The sequence below is a fragment of the Ips typographus genome, linkage group LG4 (genome assembly GCF_016097725.1).
Source record: "Ips typographus isolate SLU linkage group LG4, UJ_Ityp_2.0, whole genome shotgun sequence".
Lineage (NCBI taxonomy): Eukaryota > Metazoa > Arthropoda > Insecta > Coleoptera > Curculionidae > Ips > Ips typographus.
In genome coordinates this window covers 1,376,822-1,403,138 of record NC_138425.1, presented here as the reverse complement: position 1 = coordinate 1,403,138, position 26,317 = coordinate 1,376,822, and the positions used below count along the sequence as shown (strand labels likewise).

The following is a 26,317-nucleotide window of genomic DNA, read 5'->3' as shown; positions in this document are numbered from 1 at the left end:
AAATAAAGCGTTGCTTGGGCTACATTTTGGAAAAAAAATCCACTCTCTAGCTTTCACACAACCAAAGTTATGGCCTGTCAAACTACACAGTGCTTTGGTGGTTTCGTCTCGGTGTCATTTTGACTTTTCTCCGTTTGGTGCTGCCTATGACAATTTTTCTGATCAAGTTGTACAGAGTGGTCAAATAAAGCGTTGCTTGGGCTACATTTTGGTAAAAAAATCCACTCTCTAGCTTTCACACAACCAAAGTTACGGCCTGTCAAACTACACAGTGCTTTGGTGGTTTCGTCTCGGTGTCATTTTGACTTTTCTCCATTTGGTGCTGTCTATAACAATTTTTCTGATCAAGTTGTGCTTGGGCTACATTTTGGTACAAAAATCCACTCTGTAGCTTTCAAACCGGTACTTGGAATTCAGGATAATTTTATTCCAAAGATATATTCTCTAGAATCTGTAAAATCGGACGCTACTATTGGTCAATTGTGTTATTTCTATACAAACCATCTTAAGATTAAAATTATCCGGAGGTGAAACCGGTCCTTAGCTTTTCTTCTGTGTGCACCAGTTTCCCTTCTCATTCTGGCTTCTCTCTGCAGGATTACTGGGAAATTTACCTCCTACAACAATCATTAGTCCTGAGCAATACAAACCTTCCGCAGACAGGTTTTTTAGCAGATTATCCACCAATTTAGCCCATAGAAATGGAAAATATCTCCTGGAGGGTAACGAAAAAAATATCAAGTAGGCCATATTTTTAGCGCGCTGTTGCCAAACGCCGTAAGTATTCAATACCCTCGACCAACTTACTTACGGCGTTTGGCAACGGCGCGCTAAAAATATGGCCTACTTGATATTTTTTTCGTTTTCTGTCTTAGTCCTGCGCATGCAATAATGTACGTTTCTCTGTCCGTTACGCGGTTTTCCTATGGTCGGTTTAGGATTTACCACACCTGTATACATGTAAAAATAAACTTCGTTTTGACCCTCTATGGAGCAGGGCAAAAGTAACGTCACGATGACGTAACTTGACATATTCGGAATTAGATCGACTGTCAAATTACATCATTGTGACGTCACTCATTTTCCATAGAGCTACAAAGAACCTGCAAGGTATTGGCATTTAAGGAGTCGATTTTTCACGCTTTAAAAACCTGCGTGTCTATTATAATTCCACGTTTCAATGGTTCTACTCGGCGGCCCTTGGAAAAAACTCCACACTGGCTGGTATTGTATTTAAATAGCTGCACATAAAAGTCACGCAAAGTCCAGATTTGATAAGAATCGCCCGACTTATATACGCGTAATCGTGTTCGACGATTACGACCTTAACCCGACAATATTATTTACCTCTGCCACCTTTGAGGAAAACTCCCCTTTCTTATTTAATTAAAACTCAAAGGAATTTGAGTGTGTTTCTCAAAGAAGCTTCTCGTAAATCCTTTTTGGCTGAACAGGAATTTGCGTACTCAACTCAATTAAAAATAGTATGTTTTCCACAATTCAGATTTAGTTGATACGGTTGATGGAAAATGCTACTCTTAACCGTTGAATGAAACTCTATTTGTATTTAAAAGGGACAAAACTCCCCTTTAGCGTTGTCTTTATTAAAACTGGAAAATTGCAGCATCAGCTATTTTGCCTTATTAGGGAACGGGACAAGTTCCATTCCGGTTTATGACATCAGGCATCATAATAAGAACTGGGGAGTAGTAGAGTGTATTGTTTCCTAAAGGGGCGCATTCTGCACTTCCCTAAGGCTACGTTAATCCCTTATCGCGTATATTCCCGTGACCTCGTAAATCTGGAGTTGAAAAATTTTTTTCTCCCACAAAGAAAATGGACCAACTACTTGGAGTGCATTCACGTTCTAACTATACGAGCTTCATATTTATTTTTTGTCGCAGTTTTTTCAGTAAAATCCCCAAGGACCGAGTCTTTTTTAATATTCCTCCACTGGCTTGTATAGTCGATTAATATGTAAATGGCGGCCGTCAACAAAACATCCAGATTCAAAGGGTACATTATTACAGTGCCAATAAAGTCCATTATGTCCAAAAGTTTCTTTTGATTGAACTAGTTTGAGCAACTATATAACCAATTACGGTGTTCAATTAGGGGCCCCTTTCTAGCCGTCAATTTGCAATTTTAATTATAGAATGTTTAATTACCTCACCGGGAGTATTACTAATTAGTTTTTAATTTTATCCTTACTATTTTTATCGACACTTTAGGAGCACATACATTTTCCAGGAAAATTAGAAATGGAACTTGTTACCCTGATGTGAAAATAATCGGGTTGTGCCGTTCCAGAGAAAGGGTCTGGAGAGGAAAAGGCTTTCCAGTTTTCATCGGAGCTTTGTTTTACGACTCGCTCTATAAAGGATTTAATAGTTATTTCTGTATTAAAACCGTTTCGGAATTTAATATAGTCACAGGACCGGTTTAAGCCCAGCAACACTTTACAGCGATCGAAACCTCTGAAAAGTGTTTTAACTTTAACCCTCTATTGGATTAATTTTGATTGACGAAAGTTTCTTGTTAGTTTAAGCGCTACAGACAATATATAATTTGATCGAAAATGCCAGTTGAGAGCTTAATATAGAATTTAACTCACTTTTGGTGAGATAATGGAAAGAATTAACATTTAACCTTTCTCGAGTTACTCAACAGTACAATAATTAATGGGTTGATTTTTATTGACCGCAATAATGTGACGATAAGGCAGTCTGTTAAGGAAAACAAACTGACGCTATAATTTGACTGACGATAACCGATCAGGACCTTATATTGTGTCAGAAATTACTGATAGTATGTGATTGGTTAAAAAAAGCTGCTTTTTTCACCAATCACAAACCACGAACAATGCTGGAAGGCAGGGATGTAAAATTTCCGGAAAAATTGCAAAATCTGAAAATTAATTAGTTGTACCAACCATTCAATAATGCTTAATGTACTTTTAATCGTTAAATTTAGATGTCTTTAGTTATTCTTTCGACCCACGATTTTGGATCCAAAAACGTTATGATCTTAAAGTCACCGGGCACCATGATTACAAAATTACACGAAGGTCACGTGATCAAAAACCCAACGAATTTAACAATAACAAGTTTGACAGTTATTCTCCCTCATAATCATAATAATGGAGTAATTTTCTGGTAAATTTCCAAAAATTGAAATTCACGAGACAGGGCTTTTACATGCTGGAATGTACGCAAAAATAGTGTATTTGGTTTATTCCACGGTGGATCTGGCAACACCGACACCAGTGCTTTAGCATCGGCTACGCTGCGCCAAATTGACAAATGACGGACGTCAAATTAGGAAGTGACGTACGAGATGACAGAGACAAGATTAACCTAACCATTTTTTATGTTATGATTTTGAATGAAGTGTTAAAGATTAATAAATGCATTAAATTAACTGTACAGTCCATTATATTTGAAGCCGTAAACAGTACTTATTGCTCCGTTAAGTATATACAGTTCAAATTTAGTTTGAATGTTCCAGTGCTAGGCAAAGAAGAACAGTTGAAAAGCTATACACCTCAGCTATCACTGGAAAACACCTCTGAAAGCTGTATTGCAGTGATTTACTAGAGATTAAGTTAACCTGTGATTAGACGGTAAGGCTTTTAGTACAATTTTCTGTTTGTCCCTTAACTCTCTTATCTCGTACTAACTGACGGTGCAAGCTGTTGCAACTAGTTGGCGTAAAATCACTGAAATGTTCAAACTCACCTGCCGATTTCATCCAGTTTCAACACGCAGCTTTTTTTAAAGTTTTTTCAGTATTAACAGTGGGAAAACTTCCAAAAAACTCGCATTGAAAAACAACTGTCACGATATGCACGCCGCCCTGTCAAATGTCAAACGCAACATACGACAACCAATGAGTGAATGAAATGATATGGCACTTGGTCTTGGATGGGCCATTGATAGGTTGGTTTGTTCGGGTCTATTTTTTTAATTAAATTTATAGTCAAACAACGTTTCGAGGCAATAACTTAAATCTGGAGGCTAATTTCGCCTGAAATCTGCACGTGACGACTGCTACACCTCTAAAACGTGCGACACTAAGTATCAATTTAGTGAAATAAATTTCGCTCACTTGTCTATGACGCCCGTGGCGGTCGTTAATCCTACACGAAATAATATAAAGAAGTAACGAAGCTAAATGGCAACGTAATCAACTAAAAAGCTTTTGATTCATCTCAATCTGCCTGATGGTGAGGAAAGTTACCTTTTCCTGTACGATCCCCGAAAACGAGTTAATTGATTGGACATCTTTTTCCTCTATAAATTCTCACCATACTACATGTTTCCGGCCGTGCAGGAATTTGACATTTGGAAAAGCACTTCTCATCGTAAATAATCAGGATTTTTTTCCGACTACTCAATCTTCAGACCGAGATGGCTTTAGTGGTAAACGCGACTTGGGAATAATGTAATTCGTAATTCGAAACCGTGTCTGTACAGAGGAAAAAAACGCTGTGACGAAGTCGGTTTCATTCATTTATCAAGTCCCTTGTGAAAACCGAATCCGGCCTAGTCACTGTCGATGACGTTGGTTTTGCTTTTGGAATGTCCTAAAATTCAAAAATATCACGTGGGATGATATTTTAAATATTGAGTGCACCCACGTGGTAACTGTCAAATTCTGCCAGGAGAAGGTTTCTTTATTCAGTAATAATTTACTTATCTTTTTATGGTTTTTAGGTTGGAACAGTTGCGACCCAATTGTTTTTTTCCCACAAGCAATCGCGAACAGAAATTATAACTTGACGAATTTTTTCCCATTTCAATTTTCAAAGTTATTACGGAAAAAACTTTTTCCCGAAAAATAAAACGGCGACAAATCCTGTAGGACGCTTTAATATTTCAACGTCCGGCTGGTCTGAATATTTAATTTCAATTTTGCTTATCTTAAAGTTTTCCTTGGCAGCACTAACTCCACCATTTTATTGCAAACTTGGCCCAAAAACATTTTTAGTTTTTTTGCTATTTTAAATGGAGCAGGAAACTAACCCACTCACACGCCAACTTGCCATATTATGATTATTTATTGCTACAAGGGGGATTACACCCTTCACACCCTCCTTATCTATATCCTGTTATATAGTACACAATGGTGGTTTAATGCGTCCGCAATCGGTCCCGTATGTGAATTGCCCAAGGGCGGATTTCGGACGGGGCAAATTGTCAATCAATTGTTCCGCACTCTTTGCTTTGCGCACCCATTGTTGAAATCGACAACAGTTGTTCATATTCTCATCATTAACCAACTGGAGCTGAAAAAGCTTGGTTTTTAATATTTCTATGTAATTATTTTTTTAATGTCACGTGAAATCAATCAGCCATTGTGATAACCACGCCATGTGACTGTCACATTTACTCCAAGCATGCAAACGAACGGACGAGCCGTCAAATTACATCACAGAGTGGGCTTTGCTTTGGACGTCTAAGCGAATGCATCTTGGCAAGCTATGAAATTGTGGGTAATTTGTGATTGGTCCAAAAAAGCACCAAATCACAAACTACCAACAGTCTCTCATTATTCACGTGACCTTCCATCGTAATAATACAAACTGTCAGTGTCGGTGTGTAATTTGAATTATTAAGGAGAAATCGCATTCTAATTTTAGGGCCAGAAATTATGTAATATTCAATTTCCTTCAGTATTCATGATGTTTTGTTTCAGTAGCGTCAAAATTCAGTTTTTCCAGATTGTCTAATAAAGTTCTCGTCTCCATTACGACGCGCTTTTTAAAAAGAGTATCCGGTTTGTTGACTGAAAAATACGCCGGCTCTAACAAGAAAATAAAAACCTGTTGAAACTTCTCGAATTTCTAGAATGTAGTCGGAAAAATCTTATTATCCGGTAAAAAAAGTGGCAGAAAACTCTATATTATTACACAGAGTTAACTGGGGAAAGACCGATTGTTATTCGAACAGTGCAAGGGATGCAATAATGGGGCGCTAAGCCGGATATAGTAAGTATGCACCAGACCTAAAAGAGATTTACGGGCGTACTTGGGGTTGGTATTTTTAGAAGCAAGTGACTGGATTACACATGCATTTTGGGGGCATATGGCACGACTTTACTACTTTGATCGTTTAAGAGAGCTTTTGATAACGGAACGATGTCTGTTTTAACCATGCACCAGTCAGATGGTTGATTATCGCATAATCTGTCATCTGTCAAAAGTCCATTGACACTAAACAAATTATTAAATATGCAACCACACATACACGATTGGATTGACGCGTGTGCTTTTTACACTAAAAACTGATTTATTTGATTCAATAAAATTTTAATAATTCCTCAATTCTGTATTGAGTAATAGGAAAAATGCGGCAGGTGAAAATAGTATTTAAATTTGACGTTGAATGATTTATCGTTTCGATACGCCGAGGAAAACGGACAATACTGTCGAGTTTTAACTGAAAATTTAAAAAGTTTCCGAAAGTTTTTATTCATGCATTAGCCGGCTCGTCAAACCGTGCCAAGTGCCTTGTTTAAGGGTTTTATCGTGGCTAATAAAATTTTTACTTTCGAAACTCTTTGCGCTACTTTAAGCATTTTAGTGCGATTGGTAAAAAAAAACTGTTTCTAACCAATCACAGCCAAATACATAAAGGAATTTTGCCATCTAGAATGCGAAAACCCAGGGTCGAGCTGTCAAAATTGATGGCGGCCAAAATGTATGTAAACAATGACTTTGAATGGACATTTCACATGAAACGTGTAGACTGGACCTTTTAAGAGTTTGTTTTATGTAAAACATCCCTTACCAGCCAGAAGGTATTTTCAATATTTCGGTTGACAGCAAGCAGTCAAATGTGACTGAATCCAATGGCGTGCCGTGTTGATTAACGTTGACGTTTGACATTGAGGTCGAGGATAGCGCGTGACGTACTCACGTGACTTAATCATGGAAAATCCATGATTAAGTCACGTGATAAGAGAATTGAGACTGTACCGAATTTAGTGATATTTTTTTTAGGCTATTGGATAGGAAATTTAATAGGGATTCCAGAAATGTGCGTAAAACTGTCATTTTCACACTACATAGATTGACACTTGTAGATTGGCTTGGTTTATAATTATAAATTGTAGCCGTAACCGTAAGTGTGACGTCATAGCGTGTATATTAGCTTTTTACCTTCAGTGCAGCTTAAACAGAACTTACTTGAACTAAAATACCGTAAAACCAGAAATTGACTAACCATTCGAAGGCCAACCAGATTTATGTCAGCGTGTCAGCAATAAGAGTAAAACGTTATACGCAATTCACTTTTATAAACCTTAAATCATAATGTAAAGGTTAAATTTACGTGCAGATGTATGAATCAAAAGGGGAGAGGCTCGGTCGGTTCAGTTTATTATGTAGTCAACAAAAGTGCCTAAATCTATAAGGACAATTGAAAAAAATGGGAAAATTGTGGATAAAAAACTGCTGGGATGTACAGAATCCTAAAATACTCTTACACTTTTACATTTTAATTTATGGAGGGTCAGATACAAGGGTCTGCAAGTTGGCATTTCCGTTTTCACCTGTCCATATCTGTTTTATGGGGGGCAAAAAGGGATACTCGCTTAATTCTAAAAGAATGTGTTTGGGATACCTTTCCTTGGAAAGGTTAGGATATTTCACTTATTCAATTTGATTGTACTGTCAGATTGAATAAGTTCTTCAGGTGACAAGATGGTGAACTAATTTTAGTTTTTTTCGTGCGCATTATTAGTGCTCAACTAATTATTGAGCTTATTTGGGTAACCTCATTATTATTTAACTCTAATTAAAACCTGAGTAATTACACCAGTGAATAGAAACAACAAAATAGGAGCAACTAATTCAGCAAATATTGAAATATCATTATTTTACTAGTAGTTGAACTTCATTATGTGTATTACCCCCATGTGTGCATTACACCATTAAATAGGTCGTGCAATTAATCAGTATTTTTTGAAAACTATATTACCTCTAAACTGATGAGCTGCATAACCTAAAAAATTAAGTATCTACGCTGAATAAACGACACCAGCATGCAACAATCATTAATCAACTTTTCGGACGACTCCAAAATTAGTTAATCAACAACAAACTCTCCAAAACAATAATTAAACGCCACGTTAGATGAATTGAGTTTTTTTGGGGCCGGATTGAAATCACGGGGAAGTTTCCGTGATTTCGCAGCCCCGAGGTAATGAAACCTAATCCACGCCAATGAATTCGTGTGCTGTCTAAAACTAGTTTGAAAATGGGTCCCGAATTGCTGGCAAATGCACTTAATTAACGACAGACGAGAGGGGCAAATTGCTAACTGGAAACGAACCAAACGTTCGTTCCTAGATTGGACGAACGAACTCAAATTGAGAAGGATTATTTAAAATGCTTGCCAAATCAACATTTATTCGGATTATGTACAAAAGTGTGAAGAAAAGAGAAGATAGTTAATAACATACATTTCTTTGACGGGCAAATTGTCAGGACATGTTTTGAAGGATGGATATGAATTAATTTGACAGTCAAACGACAGAATAGTAGGGATGGGATTGTGAAACCACTGGGTTGCATCATTTTGCATTCATATGTCAATTGTCAAATGAGAAGATTTTTAAATGTCATTTGTGTGCAACTTGAGTGAGAGACTACTATTTTAACTATTTTTTGTTAACTAAATCTTATTAACATTTCAACTTTGACAATATGAGTGACCATTTTAAAATTAAGGGCAATTGGTCAGTGGTTTTAGTGGCTTCTAACCTAATTTGTTGAAAATTCTCCTCTTTAAGTACAGAGCAGAATGAACTTGTCGACTTGTGCACGTTGGCAACACAACTAACAAAATTTCAATAAATTTTAAAAAATTTTATTTAAGAGTGACATTTTTGAAATTAAGGGCAATTTGTGAATGGCCTTCTAATCAAATTTTTTCTGTTGGATAACGAACTTACAGAGCAAAATCAATATGACTATCAATTATAACACGCCATTTAATATTACACCCAATTATGCGGTAAAATAGGGTTACGGCATAGAGAAAAACGAAGTTTAATTAATATTTTCACTTTTTTGTCAGGTAAAATTTAAACTTTTATGCAAGGACAAAGAAAATAATTCATTAGCTCGAAATTAATATTCTTAGTCATGGCGGAAATGCCCACATCGAGATAAGAAATTTAATCATAATTTCAATTATTTCCACCTTATCATTCTTAATTATTAAACCGGGACAAAGAATTTTAGAAGGAAGAAGACTTCAAAAAAACGGAAGCCCCGTCGTGTCTTGTGGCTAATTCGAACTGATACAGAGTGATCCCGGTTTAATTGAGTTTTAATACGGTCTGTCAGTTTTTCTGTGAGTTAAACATCAAAACTCAGAGAGAATGTCTCTTTTCGGTTCAAAGCTTAAATTGCACTATATTTTCCCTGAATCACAAAGTCAAAGCGGAATTATAGAAATGCACTGCAACAATTTCAAAGCTTCGCAGTAGTTCTGCATAACATAGAACAATCTGAACAATCTGTTTATTTCTTGGCTCGGCCACAAACTTTTAATATCCTGAATAAGGTGGTGGCCAATCAATTTGCAAAATTGGCACTTTTATTCTTGCCTTCAGGCAGCACATAAATGTATAATAGGTGACAGGAAAACTGACTAATCCATCAGCCAGTTTATTTCCAGCCACGTCAACTAAAGGGAGGAGGTTGCCCCCCCCAAAACCATCGGTCGGGAGCGATAAAGTTTTAACGAGTCATTAATTACATTCGCCTCCGAAATCTGGTATTATTGGCCTAAATGCCCTTTTTGCCCCCAAAACGAAATGATTTAATCTTACGATTGTCGTGTCCGCATTAAATTTTCAACAATAGGCGCCTATAATTAGCTTAAATCAGTCCAAATTTACAGCATTCATCTCAATTCTCTTATCACGTGACTTAATCATGGATTTTCCATGATTAAGTCACGTGAGTACGTCACGCGTCAAACGTCAACGATAATCAACACGGTACGCCATTGGATTCAGTTATATTTGACTGCTTGCTGTCAACCGAAATATTGAAAATACCGTCTGGCTGGTAGGATGTTTTACATAAAACAAACTCTTAAAAGGTCCAGTCTACACGTTTCAAGTGAAATCCAGGCGGGTTTTGTCCATTCAAAGTCGTTGTTTACATAATTTGGCCGCCATCAATTTTGCCGCCACCACTAACCTAAAAAACACTACCAAATTGAGTACAGTCAGAGAGAAAAACAGTGTCAAAGTTTGAACTAACAGAAACACAGTTTGAAAGGACAGTCAAGGACAAAATCGCCTGTAAAACCCATTTGTGGTGTGAAAATGACAGTTTTAAGCACATTTTTGGAATCCTCATTAAATTTCTTATCCAATAGTCTAAAAAAACACTACCAAATTGAGTACAGTCAGAGAGAAAAACAGTGTCAAAGTTTGAACTAACAGAAACACAGTTTGAAAGGATAGTCAAGAACAAAATCGCCTGCAAAACTCACTTGTAGTGTGAAAATGACAGTTTTAAGCACATTTTTGGAATCCTCATTAAATTTCCTATCCACTAACCTAAAAAAATACTACCAAATTGAGTACAGTCAGAGAGAAAAACAGTGTCAAAGTTTGAACTAACAGAAACACAGTTTGAAAGGACAGTCAAGGACAAAATCGCCTATAAAACCCATTTGTGGTGTGAAAATGACAGTTTTAAGCACATTTTTGGAATCCTCATTAAATTTCCTATCCAATAGTCTAAAAAAACACAAAAAAATCGAGTATAGTCAGTTAGAAAAACAGTGTCAAAATTTGAACTGCTAGAAACACAGTTTGAAAGGACAGTCAAGGACAAAATCGCCTGTAAAACCCATTTGTGGTGTGAAAATTACAGTTTTAAGCACATTTTTGGAATCCCCATTAAATTTCCTATCCACTAACCTAAAAAAACACTACCAAATTGAGTACAGTCAGAGAGAAAAACAGTGTCAAAATTTGAACTGCTAGAAACACAGTTTGAAAGGACAGTCAAGGACAAAATTGTCTGTAAAACCCATTTGTGGTGTGAAAATGACAGTTTTAAGCACATTTTTGGAATCCCCATTAAATTTCCTATCCACTAACCTAAAAAAACACTACCAAATTAAGTACAGTCAGAGAGAAAAACAGTGTCAAAGTTTGAACTAACAGAAACACAGTTTGAAACGACAGTAAAAGACAAAATCGCCTGTAAAACCCATTTGTGGTGTGAAAATGACAGTTTTAAGCACATTTTTGGAATCCTCATTAAATTTCTTATCCAATAGTCTAAAAAAACACTAAAAAATCGAGTATAGTCAGTAAGAAAAACAGTGTCAAAATTTGAACTGCTAGAAACACAGTTTGAAAGGACAGTCAAGGGCAAAATCGCCTGTAAAACCCATTTGTGGTGTGAAAATGACAGTTTTAAGCACATTTTTGGAATCCCCATTAAATTTCCTATCCACTAACCTAAAAAAACACTACCAAATTGAGTACAGTCAGAGAGAAAAACAGTGTCAAAGTTTGAACTAACAGAAACACAGTTTGAAAGGACAGTCAAGGACAAAATCGATTGTAAAACCCATTTGGGGTGTGAAAATGACAGTTTTAAGCACATTTTTGGAATCCTCATTAAATTTCCTATCCACTACCGGATACATGAAAACCGAGCTTAACGCCTTTAAATTTGCATTCAAGGTGTTCTAGTAGGTTGTACTGAAGTGGCAGATGTCATCCGTCAAAATTAACAACCATGGACGTCTCAAGCTCATTTCAAAACTGGATAACCAAATTGTTGGCTTGCACTCTCTGTGCACTCTAAATAATCTACCTGTTTTACGCTCTGATCACTTTATCGTGTTTTCAAATTTTACTACCTAAAAACAAGCAAAAAATCAATCCACAAACTGGCGACCGCATAATTAACCAGACAAATAAACACGTACGACAAGCGGGATTAATAAAATCCCATTCTGCTAGGTAAATGATGGGAAAGGGTGGAAAATTCATCAAAAAAACCCTAAAGCCGGGTTAATCCAGTGACAGTTACGCGGACGCCGAAGGGCGCATCATTATCGCGGACAACAAACAAGAACAATACGGGCGTCCCGAACGGATTTTGCGCCTGGTGCAATATTGTTATTCGGGGTATTTACGATCTTGTTTAAATGCGATTTAACCGAATTAAACGGGCGTCGTTTGGTTAAAATGGACCCCCTTTTATTGCGGATGAGCGCTCGCGTGACACGCGAACGACTTTATAACAAAACCTAAACCCTTATTCGTTTCATACTGTTTTTCCATAAGAGCAGGTGTCATGTGATCATTTTGATTTAGTCTAATGGTGACACCACATGTGTAGTATTCGAGTAAATTTCAGCAAAAAACGTTTGTGATTGGTCAAGAAAAATCAGCATTCTACTTTTTCCTGACCAATCACAAACTATGACTGTCATTGTTCTTTTGTTTTATATCACCTGTCCCAAGTAAGTTTCAGGATTGCACAGGCCTGGAATTGATACTGACTGGCAGATCGCGTTCAAACAGTAAACAGACAAAACCCAAAGCCTTGCCACTCAACTATGCTGACATTTCACGGTGTACACGCCTTTTCTCCTCCACCGTCTACTTAAGTAACGACAAAGCAATTTTTTAAGAGACACAATAGCAAATCCTACTTAATGCTACTTACGACGGCTTGTTAACGCTTTCTAGGTTTGTGCTCACCTGAAAAAGAAAGAAAGCACGATTAGTGATCCGATTATCGGTTACTTAAATTAGTTAGGAAACTATCGCCCTATATCAGCACATAACCATTATTTGGTCTGGGCTCAGTACAAATTACCCAATAATCTGCTTTATGTTTATGTTACGTGCTAATGACAGAATCCCATAAATACGGCCAGTTTTAGTAGGCAAACAAATTATACGGCCATAATTTCAACAACGAACGTGATGGGTTCGGATTTCCACCAACAACTCCATAAAACTCCTGTAATTTTTGTCGTACCACACTTTAGAGGTGTAAACGGTCGTTTAGCTTTTAAAATGTAAACGATTTACGCAACCATACTTTGCTTGGGTTCAGCAAACTCCTAACTCGGTTTTTATGAAACTGAACATTGAAAATTACAACTGTTCAGTACTCAGTCACCAATTTGTCTTCTAATTTCTATCAAGTTGTAATATCCAAAACGTTACTTGCTAACATATTAACCAGCAAATTCCTTAAGTACATTTTATCCGTGCATATGGTGGTTTTATACTTTGTTGAGCAGAAAATTTCATTAACAACTTTACAGGAAGTTTTAACCTTATTTTAATTAGGGAGTTCACTGGACCCGCCATTGTTTCACGCCACTGATGCTGGTTTACGTAATCTCCATCTCTATTGTTTTGATTAGATTCAATATAACTGAAATATTGCACAAAAACGACACACAACTGTAATCAACCGGACAAGGTTCAGGTATCTCATATGGGCACACGTAACCGGATGTCGTTCTTGTCGGTTGGCTTCCTTGGAAGAATGTGTCCTTGAGGGGTCAACCACTTGGTTGATGGTAGCGCGATGAAGACTTTGCCGGCACCATTGTTGTTGGGCTCGGGGAACATAAACCGCCAACCATTAGAGTGAGTTTTTTTTAAAGCAAAAATTCAAACAAGGCAATTATTATGTCATAGACCTCCGGTGTATTTGGTTTGAACTTTATGTAGTAGTATACAGTAGCTAATATTGTAGGGACAAGAGAGAGTTAAAAACGTACTTACCAGGTTGCAAATTTATGTTTTTTTAACGTGGTTTTCACATTTATGAGATAAATACACCATTTAGCACTTTGTTTCAACGTTTATTTGATTTTTTTCAATAAAAACTACACTGGGGGCCATAAAACATAACCTTAAATTCAATTTCACTAATATTTGACAGTTCTCAGAATCCATCAAGTTCTGTCATCTGTGCTCGATTGGAAAAGTGTCACGTGTTTGCTATGGCTTCTGGTAGGAAATTGTCACGTGACACATAGCCATTATTTAAAAAACGCTTTTTTTTTTAAATTAAACAACCATTGTTGTTGGGCTCTGGGAACATAAACCGCCAACCATTAGAGTGAGTTTGTTTTAAGCAAAAATTGAAACAAGCCAATTATTATGTCATAGACCTCCGGTGTATTTGGTTTGAACTTTATGTAGTAGTATACAGTAGCTAATATTGTAGGGACAAGAGAGAGTTAAAACGTACTTACCAGGTTGCAAATTTATGTTTTTTTAACGTGGTTTTCACATTTATGAGATAAATACACCATTTAGCACTTTGTTTCAACGTTTATTTGGTGTTTTTCAATAAAAACTACACTGAGGGCCATAAAACATAACCTTAAATCAATTTCACTAATTTTTGACAGTTCCCAGAATCCATCAAGTTCTGTCATCTGTGCTCGATTGGAAAAGTGTCACGTGTTTGCTATGGCTTCTGGTAGGAAATTGTCACGTGACCTTCATTTAAAAAAACGCTTTTTTTTTAATAATTAAATTGTTCCAGGCAAATACCTCATTCATCATGTTACTGCCCTTAGCACTACATTTATTTAATTTCGTTTATTCCAGTCAGTGTAATTGCATGTAGATGATAACTTTTATTTCGTCCCTTTGCCCCACGATACGATCTAGGAAAACGATAATAAATTTCCACGCCGCATGTAATTTGCGCTAAATTCCATTGTGGAATTATAATAAATTCCACCCAGGATAGGTCCCAGGCTTGGTTCGGAGCCGTACGAAAAAGAAACGCGAAAATAACATAATGGCCGACATAAAATCCATTGTTGGGATAAATTACCTCGGACAGTGCGAAAGAAGTGCCCGTTTTCAGCTGAATCATCAAATCTAATGTAGATTAAGTTTATAAGAGGTAGAAATGATTATTTTTATTTAGTCGGTTGGGCTTTAAGTTTCTTTTAATTTCCACGCCAAAATTAACGTTATTTACGACTTAACCTGTGTGTGTGTGTCAGAACTAACATTGACTGTTCATGATAAGATAAGCTGATAACTGTTAATTAAATTGCCTTGTTAAGCCTGTTGTAATAGGGAGTTGTGGCAAACTAACAATAATTTAAAATTACTAGTCACGTGACAATTCCGTAAAGAAATTCACAGTAGCACACGTGATTGTCTGAGCTACTCCGCAAAGCACTCTCAGTAATGAAAACTCAACTAATACTGCGTAAAATAAAGCCTTTATTAGACTCGTTGGCTTTTTTAAAATCCTTTTAGCGCTTAAACTCCCGCTAAATACGTTGCATAAAGATAATATTGAGATTAATGTTACCCGACTGCATTGTAAGTCCGATTTGAAAGTTTCATATTTACCGTATAACGAAGATTAGATTGTGTTGCTTTACCACGGTTTTGGAAAAAAAAATCAAAGAAATTGGCAAACAATAATTGTTTACGCAACTGGTAATTGAATTTCACCCCTTGGAGCTCGTTAACCCCAATAATTTCTTTTTTTTAGTGAAAGAAAATTGATGAAAATTAAATATTTATGGAGACAGGAAAAAAAGTTTGAGATAATTTACTTAATAAACTGTGACCGATCTAGGGTATCTCACTAAATCTACGAGGGATTCCTAGAGCGCTTATAGGATAGGTTGACATTTTAAAATTTAAAACCATGAGTTATAAATAAATTGGATGCGTCATGTTGCCTGAAAATCAGATAACTGTTTTTATGTTATCAGTTTGAAAACTTTTATCTGAATAATTGAGATAAACTTTCACGGTCTGTAAAAACAATCTAAAGTAGTTTTTGTAGTAACTTTTTAGTAGTTTTCAACAAAAACCTTTAATCCGATTTATACTGGAAAAAACCTCCCAGGGAGACAACTCGTCCCAACCTAACCTAATTCCGTGGCTTATCCATAAAAGGTAAAAAAAACCCTAAAGCCCTCATGTTGATCGTTATTATTTAATTACCTACACAAAGGTAATTGGGTTGTACACCTCGGAAGGCTTAAATTAAGCTTGAATGGGCTACGTAGGGTTTGATTTTTTTTTTAAGCTGGGAAATTTTTTAAAACAGAAATTGAGTTTGCTGAAAGGTCAGCGGCAAAATTAGATTACAAGATAAGGAAAAATTTGCGTAAGCATTTCCTGTGGACAGATGCATTTTTCAGGGCAATACACGAAAATGTATAGTGACAGAACAACTAAAGAAACTAGGCAACAGTTTTTTTTAATAATTACACCGCTTTTGCTCATATGCATTTATAATGCATTCAAGTTTATCTTTATTGCCATCTCTTGAACAGTAAAAATAACGCATAAATCAACGTCCAGGTGGGGTTATAGGAAACTTTAAGAATAATGGGGTTCATATAGTGGCACTTATAATTTGCATTTGCTTGCACCGTATCTTAATAGTCCTGGAAATTGATTTTTTTTCCAGGTTAAGTTTTTACTTTGTGGGGCATCCAGTTTGTATACAGTTCATTGTTTTGCAATGTCAAATAGTCACACCTTAGAGAATGAGATACCTGGAACGGTTATGTTGCTTCATCTTGATCTGTTTCAATTTGGCAATCAAAATCATTAATTTCAATGAAACCGCTGTCGACAATACATTAAGCTTCTAGGAATGTGTCTTTTCATTTGGTGTGAGAGCAAATAAACCAGAATTACGAGGTCCAAAGGAATAAGAAACGGTGTTTTTATTGAAAATAAAAGACGAATGGATCGGAAGTGTACCTTAAAAGCTGAAGCTAAAACCCACTCGTACATTATTGGCAAAGTCCGTAAATTGTAATCAAGCTGTGGAGTCGGTTGGGGAAAATGGCAAAACGAAAACCCGGTCATTATTGGCGAAGGAAAATTGAAACTGGAAAATGTCTTGTTTTGAATTCGCCACATGGGAGAAGAAAATGATTTACTCGGGTAATAAGATAATAATACGTAGTCGGTAGGCCGTAACGAGAAAGCTCCGGCTTACCAAAGGTAATTTCGGTCATATCGAAACCACCTGCGACCCTATTCAAGGCTCTATTCTATTTATAGAAAATGTTTTAGCCAAATAAATCCCTTAATACACTAATTCTTAAATTTTTACTTTTCTTGTAAACAATTATCATATTATCGAATGACGTTTATTTATTCAGTACCGGCACACTCTCTCCAGATAATCCATTAAATAATCGTCGACGCCGGCATCCAAGTGGTAATAACTAAGCCAAAAGGGCCGCAGGCCCAACAGGTGGTTGCCAGCTCCAGGCGCCCGTACGCCAGAGTTTTTATCCAGACAAAATAGGTCCTTGACGGAGATCGGGAGATAATTGATTAGTTTTTTTTTGTTGCTCCTAAAAAGCGAACTCGTTTCTCGTTTCTTCTCAAAATACACGTCACGTGACGTTGATAATGCAATTCTGAGCTTGCAATAGTGTAAAAGTCAGTTGCCATCTGTCAAAATTAGTCACGTGACCTTAAAAATGTGGTTTAAACTTTAAAAATTTAGTAAATCAAACGTAGACTATTCTAGAGAGTTGTAAAAGCTGAAATTGCAAGAGACACATCACGTGACATTGATTATGCAATTTTAGAGTTTGCAACACTGTAAAGTTCAGTTGACGCCTGTCAAAAACAGTCACGTGACTGTAAAATGTAATTTAAACGTTGGCCATTTGGTGAATTAAATTAAGACAGTTGTAAAAGCTAAAATTACAAAATACACGTCACGTGACGTTGATAATGCAATTCTGAGCTTGCAATACTCTAAAAGCCAGTTGACACCTGTCAAAAACAGTCACGTGACCTTAAAAATGTAGTTGAAAAATTAGTAAATTATTATAAAAATTTATAATGAATATTGTTTCAACTGAATTGTCTACTGCAATGTATTCCTTAAAATATCCCTCAAAATACCTCGGCGATCCACCCTTCGAACGTGTCACTAATTGACAGTTTTGACACTACGAACCAATGAGCTGTAGATGAATCAGATGGGGTACGTTAAATTGAATTGGGAAAACTGGAATTTCAATTTCTGTGTAGTTTTAATTGATGTCGCAACCATTCCCCGGTCATTTACGTGTAGTAAACCGGTTAATTAGCGATTTCACCTGTTTATTTCTGGCGGGATAATTCCCGTTATTGTCCCCCTATGTTGGTCCATTGTAATGCGAGGCGCAGCTGTGTTGGCTTGCTAATTATTCGGTTAGTTACTGGAATTATCTAACTATATTGTTTCGCGAAATAAATTTAAGAAATTTTACCACAAATGTAATTCAGCTCGATGTAAAATTAAACGTAAACATTGGCCTACATATTTTGTTTTTATTGTTGTTGTTGTTTAGATTTCGGCTTTCGCTTCCCCCATCAATGTGTCGGTGTTGTCTTTACTAATTACCTGGTGACGGTTTAGAATGTTGACTCAAACCTTGATCCTCCTGGTTTACTATCCTGAGAATAGCACATGCTGTTTCATTGAAAAGTAGATCATTTTTGGTACTAGAAAAGTACCATTTCTAGTGATTCCAGGTAGATGGTCATTGTTGAGTAAAGCTTGTAAAGAAAATGTGTCTAGGAACTCTTTCATATTTCAACGAGAACAATACAAACGACCTTCTCGTTAATCAAAATTGTGGTTGACACTCAGACTGTTACTCTTGTAGTGTCCATTTTGTGGTGAAGGTGCTATTTGCAGTCGAAACGGCATCAAACCGACCAATGCACCAAGTCTCAATTTAGGAATTAATTAAGTACACCAGTTCAGTTGAAATTGACCGATTGCCAGATGTGCTGTACGAATACAACATCTTAACGTTACAAGCATAGAGAGTCGTTTAAGAGCGACTCGAGTAATTGTTTTATTTGCTAGTCTTGAGAGAAATTACAGTGTGACTTGTCCCGTATCTAATTTGCGTTCGAAAGGTTTCCTGTTACAGACTGCCAAGCCAATCGATAAGTGCTTTTATACGGTTTCCCCCAAGACATACTCTTGGGGTTATTGAAAGGAAATCGTTAAAATACTTTCTTTTTGATTGATATTTTCAAATTTACAGTTTCTGCGTAATACACGTCTAGTAAGTGGGTCTGCAGTTCAATGACTTTTACTAACTGTCAGCTGTCACATGTTGCTCTACCGTGATTGGTCAAAAAAAGACGACTATTTATATATTGACGAGTAAATGACAGCAATTCCGAACTATAAAGTTAAAAGCCAGACGTTTTGTGTGGTGGATCGTTTTCTATTTATGAAAAGACTTGCAAGACTATTAAGTCGCTCCTTAAAACATAGACCAAAGGAAAATAAATTGATCCCAGACCCTGACTTGATAATTCCAGACGAATTCTCTTCTTGGCCCAGTGCCAGCGATCGCATAATAAACTGCAGTTGTGCTTTTGACCCTCAATTTTAATCGCCCTGTTGCTTTGTAGGTTTGCAACTTTACAGTTATCTGTACCCATTCAATAATAAACAATGAAGAAAACTGAAAAGGTTTGTCCACCCTACGGTACATTGCATAATTACCCTGCTAATGTTGATCAGAAACTGTGATAAGCATTATTGTTAACGCACAACGTTCACACCATTGTAGTCACTTTAATTACCAACTTGCTAAAGTAGTGAAGTGTGAATCCAACCCCCCCATGAACCAAATATAAACGGACTGGAGATGTGTGTAATATCGCACAATGACTGTCTGCCCCTTCCACCTAATGAATTGGAACTGCATGTTTAATCAGCAATGAATAGTCTATCAAGAAGGGTGTTCGACGCTAATAATGCCACACTTGATGTCTCATCAAGAGTGGCATTAATTAGCTCAGTTTCGAGGGGCCCCCTTGATTGCCTCCGACATATATGGAATTTCCAATGTGACGTTATTTATTTAATTTCTGCCATAAAACAAATTTCTAGGGGAAGGCTTAACCACTACCGTGTAAACGTTTCATATTAGTAAACCAACTTTAATTATTATTTAAATAGTTAAATAGCAAGTGAAGTAATGACTCTAAAGTTGAACAAAAAAACATACCGTAAATTGATGATCCGTCCAAGGAAAAAGATGCAGTTTGCTGCGGAAATGCCAATCCAAACCGAGAACCACCACACACCACACAAAATAACCGAACTGAATTGCATTTAAAGCATAAATTTAAGAAAACAATACCACTAAAATGAAAATAAACAAACAATTGTTTGTAAGGTTAGGTTATGTCGTGTGAAAACGTCAAATGTCAAATTAAAAGCACAAACGTCAAGTATCTGCGGTGTTGCCGGCTTGGGTCACGATTAACTGATCCTGCGCAACCAATTTTGTTAAACCATCAATTTATATTGAATTAAAGTCTGACTGTGAAATTAAATGTTCCATTAAACGTTTCACTCCCTATTTCAATCGCCGTGACCTATATTACCTGTGAATATTGTTCCAAGTTATTCCGGCCGCGTAAAATTTGGACTAAATTAATTAATTACACACTCACCGGCTATATAAATATTGATATTGTTGCAAGGCGAACTTTTGATTATTAGTTAGGATTTCTTTAGTTATTTGTTGTTACCCCTGTATGTTACGTTGCTTTGTTTACGTTCTACATTCTTTTGTCTGTGTTCTAGAAAATCCTGGCTCCGTTGCTTATATAGAGAGAGATTTATGTTATAGCTTAATGAGTGTGAGAGAGAAAGTCAATTTCATGAATATTTGGGAATTTTCTAGAAACCATGGAAGCCTATATAAGCAGCTGAACCAGGCCTGGTTAGTTAGTTGTTGAGTTGATGGTTGTAGTGAAGTCGAAGTTGTCAGATAACGAGGTTAAAAGTCAGTGTCAGTTTATTGTTTGTAAACAATATACAGTGTTGTGCAAGAAGTGTGTTATTAAGGAGTACGACGGTACATTTGGTGTCAGAAGTGGGATTGGAGAATCGAAGAAGAGTTCCAGAGGAAGACAGAATAAACCGACAAAAGCAGAAGGTGTGTTGAATGCCTGTGAGTACACGACGACAAAGCGCCAAAATGGATGAAGGAATGAAACAACTTATGGAGATGATTCAAGCAATGAAAGCAAGTCAGGACCAAAAGTTCGAAGAAATGAAAGCAAGCCAAGACCAAATTAAAGACCAGTTTCAACAACAAGATGAAAAATTAGACCGAGTAATAAATGAAATAAAAGGAGAAATGGACAACAGGATGGAAATTTTGGAAGAAAAGGTAAATGAGAGAATAAGCGGTATGGAGGAGACCGTTCAGACCTTGCGAGAGGAATTTGACAAACTACAGGAAAAGTCTTCAAAGCCAACCGTAGTCGCCAGTTCTAGTGTCTGCTCAAATATTAAGCCACCAGTTTTCGACGGTAAGACCTCATGGCAGGTTTACAAAAAACAGTTTGAGGCTGCCGCAGAGGCCAACAATTGGACATCAAGTGACAAAGCCACTGCCTTGGTTTTGTCACTTCGAGAAGAAGCACTGGAGGTTTTGCAGACTTTGGACGAGAGCCAGTACAAAAACTACGACGACTTAATCCAACATTTAGAGATGAGATTTGGAAATAAGCACCTAGAACAAGTATACGAAGCTCAGTTGTCTAGTAGGACCCAAAGAAGCACGGAAACACTTCAACAGTATGAAGCCGACATTGCTCGATTAGTTTGTCTGGCCTATCCAACGGCCTCTCACGACATTAGAGAGCGAATGGCAGTACGGGCTTTTGTACGAGGTCTTAAAGATTGTGACACAGAGCAAGCAATACGATTAGCGAGATGCCAAACATTGCATGATGCTCTTGCCTACGCTTTGGAGTTTGAGGTGGTCAAGCAAGTATCACGAGGACATACTCGAGTGCGTCAAGTCAGAAGCCTTACACCGGAACCGAGAAACCGATATTCCAATTCAGATCACACAACTCAGTCAGACTTGAGTCGTCAGCTGGAGGCATTTCGAAAAGAACTAATGGGAGCGTTAAATAGAAGAAGTCAGAACAACCGAAACGCTCAAACCACCACGTTTACTCGGTCATTGGAATGCTGGAACTGTGGAGAAAAGGGGCACATTCAATCGCAGTGCCGCAAACCTAGAAGAATGCAGAACCAGGAAAACGAAGAGTAGCCAGTTTTCCGGGGCAAAAGCTGGCTATGCAACACTGTCAAGCCCCACCAACCATAATTAAAGTAGCCCGTCTTCAGCACGAAAACACCAGCTTAATAGTGACCGGTAAGATTTGCGGCCGGGATTGCCAAATGGTTGTTGATACCGGTTCTTGCCATACTATCGTAAGGCCGGACATAGTGAAACACTGCAGGATTAGCGACACTGGTACAAAGTTTATATTGGAAACTGCCGCTGGTGAGTCAATGCCTGTTCTGGGAATCCATGAAGCTGAAGTGAAGCTTGGGCGACATGTCTTCAACCATACCGTCTTTGTGGCCAACATAACTGATGACGTCTTAATGGGCTTAGATCTTATGGAGCAACACAAGTTCCAGCTGGATTTGGAGAATAGACTGATCAAGACTGGACAAGACGAGATTGTTATGATGACACCCGAACAAGATATGCGTGTGAGGAAAGTCACGTTGCAGGAAGATGTCAACTTACCTGCAAGATCAGAGACCATCGTAAAAGTTAATTTGGACAGAAAAACGGAATTGAGCAAACTTCAGCTGATAGAACCGAGTTATGAAGAGGAAGATGATGCTGTAAAGAAGGGAGTTCTTGTAGCCCGCACCCTAGTCCAGCAGAAAAACGGCCAAGCATACGTAAAAGTCGCCAATTTGAAAGAATGTGGTCAAAGATTAAAAAAAGGCGATATAATAGCCAAATCCGAACCAGTACTTATGGTGACTAAGGAGTGGCACGAAACAAAACCAAACCCCGACAGTGACCTTCCTGAGTGTTTGGTGCACTTAATGAAAAAGACGAGCTCAATTTTGACTGATCAAGAAAAACAGACTTTTGGCCGTTTGCTTCACGACTACAAGGACGTGTTCGCCTTAAATGAAACGGATTTGGGAAGAACTCATTTAGTGAGGCATAAAATTGAAACAGGGGATTATTTGCCCATTAAGCAAAGACCCAGACGGCTCCCATTGGCTAAGCAGGCAGAAGTGGAAAATCTTATACAGGACATGGCGGATCGCAGCGTCATTGAGCCATCCACCAGCCCTTGGAGTTCTCCTGTGGTACTTGTTACTAAGAAAGATGGGTCGACAAGATTCTGCGTGGACTATAGAAGACTAAATGAAGTTACTAAGAAAGACAGTTATCCCTTGCCCAGAATAGATGACACCATAGACACTCTGGCTAACGCAAAGTGGTTTTCCACCTTGGATCTAAAAAGCGGATACTGGCAAGTGGAGATGGATCAACGGGACAAAGAGAAAACTGCCTTCTCAACTGGAAATGGCTTGTGGCATTTTAACGTCATGCCTTTTGGACTTTGCAATGCTCCGGCAACCTTCGAAAGATTAATGGAAACTATTCTACGAGGATTGACTTGGAAAACCTGTCTTGTTTATTTAGACGACATCATTATTATGGGCAAAACATTTGAAGAACACCTGCAAAACGTTGAAGAAATCTTCAAGAAGTTCAGAGGGGCAAACCTGAAATTAAATCCGAAGAAATGCAGCTTTTTCCAAGAAGAAGTCGAATACTTGGGACACGTTATATCGTCAAAAGGAGTAAAAACCGACCCGAAGAAAACTGAAGCTGTAAAGAATTGGCCTGTTCCGAAAGACAAGCACGAATTGAGAAGTTTTCTGGGATTGTGTTCCTATTACAGAAGGTTTGTTCGTGGATTTGCTGATATAGCCAGACCCCTACACAAATTGACGGAGAATAACCAGCCCTTCGAATGGACTACAACATGTCAGGAAGCCATGGAAGAACTGAAAGTAACCCTTTGTTCTCCACCAGTTTTGGCTTTTCCACGACCTGGGGAAGAGTTTATTGTGGACGCAGATGCTAGTAATATTGGTTTAGGCGGAGTTTTATCTCAAATCCAAGATGGTGAAGAACGAGTGATCGCCTATTTCAGCAAATCACTATCAAAGCCAGAGAGAAATTATTGCGTAACCAGGAAGGAGCTGTTAGCCGTAGTGAAAACAGTCGAGCAGTTTCACAAATACCTGTACGGACAACGATTCAGACTAAGGACGGACCATGCCTCTCTGAAATGGCTATTTCAATTCAAAAATCCAGAAGGACAAATAGCTCGATGGTTGCAAAGACTTCAAGAATATGACTTCCAGATTGAACACAGAAAGGGACGTTTGCACGGAAACGCGGACGCAGTGTCACGAAGACCTTGTGTGGAAGGTTGCAATCACTGTAAACGCCTGGAGATAGCTGAATTTGGAAAGCCTTGTCGAAGGATCGCTCTGAAAAATGACATCGCATGGGATCGGGAAAACTTGGCTGCCGATCAACGAGAAGACCCCGATTTAGGACAGATAATTAACTGGAAAGAGCGTGGAGAAAGACCAAATTGGGAGGAGATTTCCGCTAAGTCTCCAACATTAAAGGGATATTGGGCATTATGGGAGTCCCTTATTATTGATGGAGATTTACTAAAAAGAAAATGGGAAAGTCCGGATGGGAAAGAAGAACGACTACAGGTAGTTCTGCCAAGAAACCGAGTTAGTGACGTACTGAAAGAAGCCCATAATGGAATTGGTGGAGGGCACTTTGGCATCAACAAAACGTTAAATAAAGTTAGGGAAAGGTTCTATTGGCTACAAAGCCGCTCAGATGTAGAAGATTGGTGTCGGCGTTGCGCAGACTGTTTCAGTAGCAAGGGTCCCAAAACTCGGAGCCGAGGATGTATGAAGCAGTATAATGTCGGAGCTCCGTTTGAGAGGATTGCCGTTGATATAGCTGGACCTTTTCCCAAAACTAATTCCGGAAATCGCTATGTCTTGGTCGCAATGGACTACTTCAGTAAATGGCCAGAAGTGTACGCAATACCAAACCAGGAAGCCGCTACTGTAGCAGAAGTTCTGGTTGACAACTTCTTCTGCAGATTTGGAGTACCGAGGGAGCTGCATTCGGATCAAGGGCGTAATTTCGAATCGGCAGTATTCACGGAAGTGTGTGATCGATTGGGAATTAAGAAAACCAGAACTACTCCATTACACCCACAGTCAGACGGAATGGTGGAACGTTTCAACCGGACACTAGACAACTACCTAAGGACAGTCGTCGATAACAATCAGACAGATTGGGATCAGCACATTCCGTTGTTCCTGATGGCTTATCGATCGGCAGTACATGATTCCACTGGCAAAACACCAGCTAGTGTTGTCTTCGGAAGGGAGCTTCGTTTGCCAATGGATCTTCTTTTTGGACGACCGGAAGAACCCCCAGCGTCTTGTGATAGCTATTCAGAAAAATTGGCGCAACGCTTGCACGTGATCCATGAGGAAGTCCGGCAGAAGTTGAAATTTGCAAGCGACCGACTAAAGACAAGATATGACAAAAGGGCCAACAGCAGCGGATTCCAAGCCGGTGATCAGGTCTGGTTATACAATCCTGCTCGAAAGAAAGGAAAGTCGCCGAAGCTACAGAGGTCATGGGAGGGACCCTACGACGTTATAAAGCGTCTGAACGACGTCGTCTACAGAATACAGCGAGGACATCGGGCGAAAATGAAAATAGTTCACCTGGATCGACTTGCACCTTACCGACCACCCAAAGCTGGTGAAGTTGATGATCGGGACGATCAACTCTAGGAGGGGGGCAGTGTTGCAAGGCGAACTTTTGATTATTAGTTAGGATTTCTTTAGTTATTTGTTGTTACCCCTGTATGTTACGTTGCTTTGTTTACGTTCTACATTCTTTTGTCTGTGTTCTAGAAAATCCTGGCTCCGTTGCTTATATAGAGAGAGATTTATGTTATAGCTTAATGAGTGTGAGAGAGAAAGTCAATTTCATGAATATTTGGGAATTTTCTAGAAACCATGGAAGCCTATATAAGCAGCTGAACCAGGCCTGGTTAGTTAGTTGTTGAGTTGATGGTTGTAGTGAAGTCGAAGTTGTCAGATAACGAGGTTAAAAGTCAGTGTCAGTTTATTGTTTGTAAACAATATACAGTGTTGTGCAAGAAGTGTGTTATTAAGGAGTACGACGGTACAATATTTAAAAAAATATACACGCACATTGGAAGTTACACACGTTCTTAATATTTTTCTTCAAATTTCGCAAATTTATAAACTTAAAACGACACTTGATGGTCTCATCAAGAGTGGCATTAATTAGCTCAGTTTTGAGGGGCCCCCTTGATTGCCTCCGAC

The 26,317-nt window shown here is 38.0% G+C and overlaps 1 protein-coding gene and 1 long non-coding RNA gene across 8 annotated transcripts in view; both read right to left on the bottom strand.

Annotated features, from left to right (window-relative positions):
• The window catches only part of LOC145727808 (protein sidekick-like), a 61,928-nt gene that overhangs the window by 29,620 nt on the left and 5,991 nt on the right, over positions 1-26,317 (bottom strand). The window lies entirely within an intron of this gene.
• Positions 5,041-14,738, bottom strand: LOC145727823 (uncharacterized). Of its 2 annotated transcripts, none has more exons than XR_014177929.1 (4): positions 13,801-14,738; positions 12,722-12,756; positions 12,507-12,654; positions 5,041-5,287 (listed from the first exon to the last, which is right to left on the bottom strand). It is a non-coding gene; the product is annotated as an uncharacterized LOC145727823 (long non-coding RNA). The 2 variants fall into 2 exon arrangements; XR_014177930.1 differs by lacking the exon at positions 5,041-5,287 and adding an exon at positions 10,032-10,219.